Here is a 7,179-nt window from a genome sequence, read left to right on the forward strand (position 1 = left end):
TGGAGGAGAAGGAGCGGAAGTTGAAGGCGGCGGCGGCAGAGGAGGAGGAGGTCGAGATGATACGGGACGGAGAGTGGTTGATGGCGTACGAATTCGACGGCAGATGAAGACGCTAACAGAAGAGATAGATAATGGATGTGTTGTGTGTTTGAATTTGTCAAAGCATATTACGGCGGCGGAGAAAATGGCGCCGGAGATGGAGAATATGATCGACGAACTCGAGAGCAACGCCATCGAGATCAATTTCTATTGCTACAAGATCCAACAATTCGAGATCAAATTTATGTCTTTGATTTAATCTTTGTGCACCCATCACTTCAATTTGAATCTTGGGGAGCTTCAAATTTAATTTCCATCTGATCCCCGATCGATCCCACCTCGCAATCCCTCGCAAGGTTTCATTCCCGTCGATAATTTTTCCCCAGATTTTGTCGCCGTCTGCTGCTCCGGCGGCGATGCCCGGCAAGTAGCCTCGAAGAACCGACGATGTCGATCGCTTGCGGAATCCCCGTCATCGAGTGTGTCTACTGTCTTGCGTGCGCCCACTGGGTCTTGAAGCACCGCATCCACAACGTCCGCCATGACAGCAAGACTTGGAGTGGGTCTCGCTTCCGTCGAGGAGTTCGAGCAAGTTCTGCGCCTCTGCCGCTATATCCTCGATCTCCAACTACGAGGACGACCTCGAGAAGCCCCGCCCGGGCTTGCCGGGAGGCTGCCCCGTCGACCCGACCTTGGTGGTGTGCTGAAAGAAGTACCGGGACACCTGCGACCGCGCGCCGCCTTACCTGATCTACCTAGATCACCAGCACTCCGACGTGGTGCTCGCCGTGAGGGGCCTAAACCTAGCCAAGGAAAGTGATTACGCCGTCTTGTTGGACAACAGCTTGGGGAAGAGGAAATTTGACGGAGGGTATGTTCACAATGGGCTTCTGAAGGCAGCAGCTTGGGTTTTGGATGCTGAATGTGATGTGCTGAGAGAGTTGTTGGAGAAATATCCGAATTATACCCTTACTTTTGCCGTCCATTCATTGGGGTCTTCTGTCGCTGCAATGCTGGCATTGATGGTTGTTCTGAACAGAGACAAGTTGGGGAATATAGAGAACTAGGAACAGGATCAGATGCTTCGGCATTGCGCCTGCAAGGTGTATGTCTATCAATTTGGCTGTTAGATATGCAGACATTATCAACTATGTTGTGCTCCAGGCAAGATCTCATTGGCTTAATATTTAACTCACTATATATAGTTGGATGAATTGTTCCTCATGTTTTACTGTTAGTGTTTCATTAGTAACATTTTTAGCTTGATACTTGCAAAAATTAGTATTGTCTTTTCTCAGGAAATCAAGAATGATTGATACAATGGTTGAGAAAATGTGCATGATTTTCTTTTAAAAAGTTAAGTTATTATTTCCATAATCCTACTTTTTTAGCGCAAAGGCTTCATTTCTTCAATTTGCTTTAATTTTCTCTTCCATAAGACATGTACTTCACCATCAGGTTATTGCAGTTGGCATGACAATCTAGTGTCGAAATTTAGGTTGCATATGGTAATAGAATCGAAAATGAAATGAACTAAAGTGAGATGGATGTTTTCTCTTTTTATTTTTGATTTCATTGGCATAAGATTGGATCCAATTGAAGTTACCTTAATTGACATTTTTCATTTTCCTTTCCTTCCTCGCGTCTTCAAATCTAATTGGTTGTCTTAATAGCAACATTGTCATTCCACACCTTTGTTTCCATAATTTCTTCTATGGGATTGATGATTGTTCTATATATCATAGAACAATTACCAGAAATTATTGTACATTGTTTTATGTTCTTAGTTTTAGATATGGAATATAATTTGATTCTTCAAAATAAATATGTTATTATGAGACCTCTATCTTGCTATTTTGCAAGTTGCATAATGAAAGACAAATATTGTTTCATTTTAACTTGTTCTTGAAATTCAAATGGCTAATAAAAGTATATTGTAAATGCACCATTTAATTTGTATTTGCCAAAAGGACTGTTGGTGATACATGAAAGTCTGTTTTGTGTAATCTATAGGCATATGGATCCGAATTGAAGAAAGAAGTCACATTTTTAGATTCAACACCTATTGGCTTTTGGACACTGCTTTCTTCTTTTCATCATCCAATTGCAACATTTCTTCTATTTATTGTGTTCGTTTAGTTCATACAATAACTGCTAGTATTTTGATGCCAGGATGGTTTTTTGCCTAGGACTGCTACTCCGATCCATTGGAAGACATTTTCAAGTCTCTCTTCTGGTAAACAAGATGAAAACTATTTTTTTTTTTTTTTTTACTTGGTTATGTTTGGTACTACATCTTATGTATTAGGAATAACTATAGCATCATTTGTAGAACTTTGATCACCATTCACCGTTCCTAGTAAACCGCTCCTGGTTTAGCGAAAGGTTTGAACAAACATTGCCAAACATCATTTGTCGAACTTTGATCACCTACTAAAAGATTATTTATCTATATCAGTGTGCTCCTAGTATACCATTCCTGGTTTAGTGATTGGTTTGCACAAACATGGCCAGCCAAGCCCCTTCGGCTATCCTAACCACGTTTTAAAGTAAAGGTAGCAAAGCATCTTTCTTTTTTGGGATATGGATATCTTAAAGTTTTAAAGGTATTAACTTCTCTCAACATTTTGGGCAAAGATAGGCTTCCTTGTGAGATCAATATGACAAGCAGTAAAATATTTCTAAAGTGTTTTTACCACATCTTCACTGATTTGGAGAATCAAACCTTTAGTTGATGATGCATCTTGTAATTGAAACATATCTTTTTACCTCCCGGATATCCAACAATAGGTTCCATTGAATGAACAATGGCTCCGGATTCCAAAAATAATAAATCTTTAGTTTAGGAATGAGTAATCAAATGGAATAAAACAACTTGTTAAGAACTTGGAGCTAGCATAATATAACCAAGACAGTAAGTAAAACAAAAGATTTTACTCCAATTTTTTTAATAATTCTTTTAAAAAGCAAACTTACAATAAATTGAAAACCATTGAGATCCAATCTTGAAATCAAAATCATGCATATTTCAACTTCTTAATCAAAAGTGAAATATGAATCTAGTTATGTCAGCTTAGCATTCTTAGTTCTTACCTATGCTTTTTATTGTGATGGCAAGAATCAGCTGAAAAGTAATGAAGTTCCTATCCTATCATCTAATTTTTTTCTCTCTAAGAACTCATATTTTGTAGTTTTTCTTTAACACTTTGAATTTACTTTTTTAACTACTACATGGTCAAAGGAGCCCACAACTATATTCTTATAGTCGATCTCATATTGGTAACATGACCGTGATGTTTGTCAAAAGTGACAGTGTTCGTAACAATCTCAATCTTCATCTTCATCGGTTGTTTTAGAACTAAAAGTTATGAACCTAGTATCTTTTTGCTAAGTTGTAGCGGCTCTTGTATGCTAGGACATAATACTGACGTTCGGAAGTACAAAGTTAGTAGAAGATTTAATCTGATACTGTAAATCCAATTTGTTACTCCTAGTCAATTTGTTGAAGGCTTGGAGATTATATATCTACCACTCTGATGCTCAATTCATTGAAGATTATGATGTCGTTATAATCATAGTCTACTCATACAGCTTGATTCTCTTCTCTACTTTTACAGCTTGATTCTCTTCTCTACTTTCTGAAGGTTTGGAAGATATCCACCAGTTGTTTGCACTGCAGGGCCTGTCGATGGGAGATTTGAGCACATTGTCCTTTCTTGAAATGCCATTTCTGATCATGATATACTCTAGATCGAGAGGGAAGTTTGAAAAGGCCTTAGGCCTTTGATGTATGTTTCTTTCATCCTTGTTCTTATTGCCCGAGTATTCTATAAGATTTATTTGAATCGGCTGCGATGTTTCTCGAATGTAGTTGATGTTGCAGAAGGATAGGATCATAGAGGTCCCGCCGAAGCAGAGGATGGAAAGGCAGGAAACTCTAGCCAAAGAACATAGAGAGGAGCACAAGGCAGCGTCAAGAAGGACCGTCCACCGGTTCTCGATGTCGCTTCACCAACGGCATATGGTGCATTCAATGATCAAGCTAGTGATGCAGATGATAATTCTACTTTCTCATCCACCAAGAGCCGGTTGAGGATGAATTGGCACGAGCTGATTGAACGAATATTTGATAAGGATGATTCTAGGCACACTGTGCTTCACAGATCAGCATCCGACAGTTGATGCTTTTTATTGCTATTTTTTTCTTCTCTTTTGATCTATTTCTCCATTACAGTTGGTGCTTATTGCTTAGCATGCTTCAAGATTATGTATTTATCTTATTCTTCAATGAGAAATTTATTCATAAATCTATTATTATTATTGTTGATAATGAAATATATTTGAGAGTGAATAAAAGAAAACTGTCATAGAAAAAGAAGAGGAAATTTTGATTTGATATTCATGGTTTAATAGAAATTTCAAATCAAATCATTACAACATATTGTGGAATGATAATATTAGGGGTAGCGCACCTTAGAACTATCAAGATGAGTCTCCATATATATTTTTTTAATTTACTTAGGTAGTTGATGGAAAATTTTTATGGGATTAATTCAATCACCTCAAGATTAATCGAGTTGAAGGCTTGGATATTAAATATCAACTAAAAAAATAATATTAGGTTAATATTTATAGTCGTTAAAAACATAGTGGGATGAGTACAATTTAGATTCAATAACAAAAAAAATTAGTTTTGTCATAGTTTATTATTTGAAAAATATTAATTATTTTAGTTAAATCAGTTTGATTTGGATTACGAATTTAAAATTTTAATTAAATTGATTAAATTAATTTAAGAAAAATATGATTTTTTTATTAAAATTGACAAGGTTTTATTAAAGACAATAGTAAAAATTTTAAATTATTTTGAAAAATATTAATTCAATTCGTGATAGAATTAATCAATTTTTGTTATCGATTGAGTTCGATTATAATGTATCCAGGAACTCTTAGAATAATTACAATTGATATGAACCTGACAATTTTTACTAGGTCCAACGATATATGCACTTCAATTCTATACGAGAGTAACTTTGAGAGGTGAAATATAGTGGTCTAACTCATCCTATTAATAAATAAATAATGGTCCAAGATAAATCTAGGGATTTTGGACTAGAGAATCCTTGTCCGAAATGGAAGGGTATAGGAATGAGATCGTTAATTTTTTTAAAAAAAGAAAATTAGAATATATGTCTTTAAATTGAAAGTGTTATTATTTTGTGCATTCCTCTCCATTATTATATTTATTTTGTTTATAATTTATAATCTAAATTTTTTTCACCCCTTCCCCTATATGATTTTCGCTCCGTCCATAGTGAAATGCAATTTATTTTTTTAATTATTTTCTATGGTATAAAGAATATCATCTTAATCTCTGTTGTTTCATTTCACCTGAATCATTTTAGATTCTTAAATATGTGATGTGAACCATAATTACTGATAAACTAGAGGGGCAAGATGAAAGATGTATCTAAATTTCGTCGAGAAAGGCCTATAAAAGAATCCACAGTTCGCCTAGCCCAGTAGCGAAGAAGCCTGTATAAATGATTTCAAATCTCGAACGAGTTTGCTAAGATCGACGTAATGAAGATCGCAGTGATGAAGTCTTTGTTGAAATACATAGTGCGGAAGTGAAGTACATAGATATAAAAGAGGACTAGAAAGATAAAAAAATAAAAAGATAATTAATTTTTTTTTATTATTAATTGATAATTTTCATAGATTAACTTATCTATTTATATATATTGTCAAGATAATATATAAAAAATATAATAATAAATATAAAAATATATTATTATAATTATGATAATAATAAATATAGAAATAATAAAAAAAATATGATTTGAATTATAATTCAAACATGATAACGAAGACGGTCGAAGAAAATCCCTCCGTGGTCTCCGAAGATACTCCGAAGGTAGCATGCTGGGTCCGTCCTAACGATTACCTTGCATTATCTAACAGGCTCAAACAGACAGGCGAGTCTAGTTAGCACCGTCACCTTGTTGTAGTACATTGCCTTCCCTCCATCTAGAGCAATCGCTCGATCGTCCAACACCGACGCCAACGCCTCCGCAAACTTGTCGTTCTTGCACTCCTCGTTCCCTATCTCATTCCAATTTGGATACTCTATCTCGAAACTTTTCTGTCCCCGTGTCTTCTTGTCAATCGAATGGACCAGATTACATCTCAAAGATGCATGACACATCACGAGAATACTACACACATCTTAAGGATGTCATATATCCTTGAGATATAATCTGATCCGTCTGATCAATGATCCATAAGAAGATATGGGGACATAAAAAGATATGGAAACCGAAAAATTACGGGATAAAGAATCCGTACTAATCTCATTCAGCTTCTTACTTCTACGCCTCCACAGGCAGCGGCCTTGATAGCTCCCCGCCAAGTTCAAGCGACAAAAAGGGCAAAAAGGGTTTTTTTTCCCTTTTCGTCTGTTCTGCCGCCGACAAAAAGGAAAAAAAGGGGCTTTTTGCCCTTTTTGCCGTCACCGCCATTGCCGCCGCCATCCACTCCACCAGCCAGCCTCCGACACCCGTCACCGGCCCTCCCGCCAGCCACCAGTCACCTCGACGCCTGCTAAAGTTGCTGTCTCAAATAGGTGCCAAGACCAAGCTGCTGCCGATGGAGACTGCGCGGCCGAACAGCCCTGCGTCGGATCGGTTTACGCCGGCCAAATTATTGTGCCGCCGAACTGTACCACCAGCTCTTCCTTCCTTTTTGCAGCATAAAGGCAAAGCCCTCGGCCCCAGGACTCCCACCGATTGGATCCACGGCCATCGTGAGAAAGATAAATCGTAGCATCCGAGCTAGCATGAGACGGACCGGATGGAATACAGCCAGCTCTTCCTTCCTGCTTATACTGTTGCTCACGCAAGGAAGTCCGCCGGCAACTCCTGCTCCCCGTCAGAAGCCATTCACGTTTTGAAATAAAATGTGAACAATATCTTTGAATTCAATTCACGTTTTTGAAACGAGAACCGTATTGCTGGTTGCTCCAATGATTTTACCTTTGAATAGCCAGAATAGTTATTCCCGATCATCGTGAATTTAAACTCATTATTAATGGATAAAATTAAAAATTTATTTGATTCTTATTACTGATGTTAATTCAAA

The 7,179-nt window shown here is 37.1% G+C and overlaps 1 pseudogene; it reads left to right on the top strand.

Moving 5' to 3' along the window:
- Positions 1-486: 486 nt before the first annotated feature.
- Positions 487-6,864, top strand: LOC122010922 (annotated as a pseudogene).
- The last annotated feature ends 315 nt before the right edge of the window (positions 6,865-7,179 follow it).

Source organism: Zingiber officinale, chromosome 8A (genome assembly GCF_018446385.1).
Source record: "Zingiber officinale cultivar Zhangliang chromosome 8A, Zo_v1.1, whole genome shotgun sequence".
In the NCBI taxonomy this organism is placed as follows: Eukaryota; Viridiplantae; Streptophyta; class Magnoliopsida; order Zingiberales; family Zingiberaceae; genus Zingiber; species Zingiber officinale.